This window comes from Heterodontus francisci, unplaced genomic scaffold, assembly GCF_036365525.1.
Source record: "Heterodontus francisci isolate sHetFra1 unplaced genomic scaffold, sHetFra1.hap1 HAP1_SCAFFOLD_58, whole genome shotgun sequence".
NCBI classification, from domain to species: Eukaryota; Metazoa; Chordata; class Chondrichthyes; order Heterodontiformes; family Heterodontidae; genus Heterodontus; species Heterodontus francisci.
The window spans coordinates 6,296,002-6,299,009 of record NW_027142006.1 but is presented as its reverse complement, the minus strand read 5'-3'; the positions used below and the strand labels follow the sequence as shown (position 1 = coordinate 6,299,009).

The 3,008-nt window shown below is 46.4% G+C and overlaps 1 non-coding gene across 1 annotated transcript; it reads left to right on the top strand.

Moving 5' to 3' along the window:
- The first annotated feature begins 2,555 nt into the window (after positions 1-2,555).
- Positions 2,556-2,629, top strand: trnat-agu (transfer RNA threonine (anticodon AGU)). The gene has a single exon. It is a non-coding gene; the product is annotated as a tRNA-Thr (tRNA).
- The last annotated feature ends 379 nt before the right edge of the window (positions 2,630-3,008 follow it).

The window sequence follows — 3,008 nt, the reverse complement described above, 5'->3', positions numbered from 1 at the left end:
GAACTTCTGTGTCTCTGTTGGAAGGGGAGATCTGCGCCTCTCAACATGCGTGATGCAAACATTGTCACCTTGTGCAACAATAAAGGCGATCGCAGTGACTGCAGCAATTAGCGAGGCATCTGCTTGCTAAGTATTGTGGGGAAGGTCTTTGCTCGCATTGCTCTGACCAGATTGCAGACCCTGACATCACATCTATCCTGAGTCTCAGTGCAGCTTCAGAGCTGGTAGCTCGACAGTCGACATGATTTTCTCACTTCGGCAGTTACAGGAGAAGTACTGTGAATAGGACAGACCACTCTACATTGTCTTTATAGACATCACCAAGGCCTTCGATCTTGTTTGCAGAGACGGACTCTTCAAACTGCTGTGGAAACTAGGCTGCCCTCCTGAACTCTTGGGCGTCATCTCTTCTTTCCACGAGAACATGCACAGTTCCGTCAGTTACAATGGAGCAACATCAGACACTTTCACGATCAGCAGTGGGGTAAAACAGGGCTGTGTCCTGGTGCAAACTCTCTTCGGAACGTAGGAGGAGGCAGTTTCACCTGTCGAGCCTGATCTGTCATTCAATTACATCCTTGATGATCATCTACCTCAACACCACTTCCCCGCGCTCTCCCCATATCCCTTGATGTCATGAGTATCAAGATTTCTATCAATTTCTGTCCTGAACATGCTCAATGATTGAACTTTCACAAACCCCTGAGGTAGAGAATTCCAAAGATTCACCACCCTCTGAGTGAAGAAATTCCACCCTATCTCAGTTTTAAATGGCCTTTTAAATGAAACTTTAAGGAATACAAGCCCAGTTTCCTCATAAAACAATGCCACCATCCCAGGGATTAGTCTGGTGACCCTCCGTTGCACTCCCTCTGTGGCAAGTATATCCTTCCTTAGATAAGGAAACCAAAACTGTGCACAATACTCCAGCACGATCTCACCAAGGCTCTATACAATTGCAGCAAGACATCTTTATTCCTGTACTCATGACCCCTCGTGTTAAGGCCAACATACCATTTGCCTTCCTAATTGATTGCTGCATTTGCATGCGAGCTTTTAGTGTCTCATGAACAAGGGCACCCAGGTCCCTTTGGACATCAACACTTCCCAACCTCTCACCATTTAAGAAATATTCTGTCTTTCTGTTTATTCTACCAAAGTGGATAACTTCACACTTATTCACATTATATTCCATCTGTCATTTCATTCACTTATCCTGTCCAAGTCCCCTGGAAGCCTCCTTGTAACCTCCTCACAGCTCACATCCTTTACAATTGGCATATTCTTCTCCATGCTGCTATTTTAAACTTTCAGTGACTCAGATGGGGGTGTCCACCTGCATACCAGAGCTGATGACAAGCTGTTCATCTTGGCAAGACTGCGCACCAAGACCAAAATGAGTCAGTTCTTGGTCTGTGAGTTGCTGTTTGCTGATGACGCTGTGCTGACATCCCATAATGAAGTTCATTAACAGCAGCTTGTATATCGGTTCTCCCTGGCCTGCAAGGAGTTTGGACTGACGATCAGCAGCAGGAAGATCAAAGTTATGGGCCAGGACGTAGAGACTCCACCTTCCATCAACATCGACAGGCTCACTTTGGAGGTTGTCAACAGCTTCACATACCTTGGATCAACAATCGCCAGCAATCTGTCCCTTGATACTGAAATCAGCACCAGGATTGTCAATGCTGCAGCTGTCATGTCAAAGTTGAGAAGACGAGTGTGAACCGACAGCAAACTGATCGAAAATACAAAACTCCGCGTGTACCAGGCTTGTGTTCTCAGCACCCTCCTTTATAGTAGAGAAGCATCAACAACTTATGCAAGCCAAGAAAAGCAGCTGAACAGCTTCCACCTCCGCTGTCTCAGATGGATATTGGGCATCTCCTGGCAGGACAGAGTGCCGAATGCAGAAGTACACCAGCGTGCAGGGATCTGCAGCATGTTTGCCCTCTTGAGTCAGCGGTGACTCTGTTGACTGGGTCATGTGTGCTGAATGGATGACGGTCGCTTTGCCAAAGACATGCTCTTTGGTGAGCTTGCTATCAGCCCGAGACCAACAGGTCACCCACGTCTGTGATACAAGGACATCTGCAAAGCGAGATCTCAAGCTGACTGGGATTGGAGTCGATGCATGGGAAGTCCTTCCTGCTGACTGGAATTCCTGGGGAAAGGCATTCAGGAAGACCATGGGAAAAGCAGAGGACAAAAGAAATGACCAGATGGTGGGAAAGAGAGCTCAGAGGAAGGAAAAATGATCAGTCGACCTCGGGCCAATGATATTCATCTGTACCAGCTGTGGAAGGGATCGTCACTCACGAGTCGTCCTCGACAGCCACAACAAACGATGTTTCACACAGAAGTGACCCCGGGTGTAGCCCATCGTCTTCCGAGACGAACGGTTGCCTATTACAATTACAACTGCAGCTACAACTACAAGAGCGAGTCAGAGGCTGGGAACTCTGCCGTGACGAACTCAGCTCTTGACTCGCCAAAGTCTGCCCACTATCTGCAAGGTCTTCCTCTGATTTCAATTGCACACACGTTTGCAATCTGGCTCTGTAGCTTAGTTGGTTCAAGCACCTGTCTAGTAAACAGGAGATCCTGGGTTCAACTCCCAGCAGAGCCTTATTTCGCAGCAGCAACATGCTTGAAAAGTTTCATTATCAACACTGACATCTGTGTCTTGTGAGCTTCAATTCAAAATACATGATGAATGTCAATCACATACAAAAACAGCCTTTGTGAAGGATATGAGTTTGGAATGGCTGTTCCTCCTTGTACAGAACTTCAGTGCTGATACATCAAAGGTAACTTCTTTGACATAAATTTGTTCACAGTTACATTCAACCTGGAAAACAGCTTGATATTAATCTCACTGAAGGAGAGTGTTTGTGTCATTATGTGTTGCTTTTAACCGAGACTGGGACATGACGCAAGTGGGAGGGTTTATCTGAGGTTTGGAATATTTGTCAGTCAGGAACAAGAAAAGTCAAAGGAACCAAATA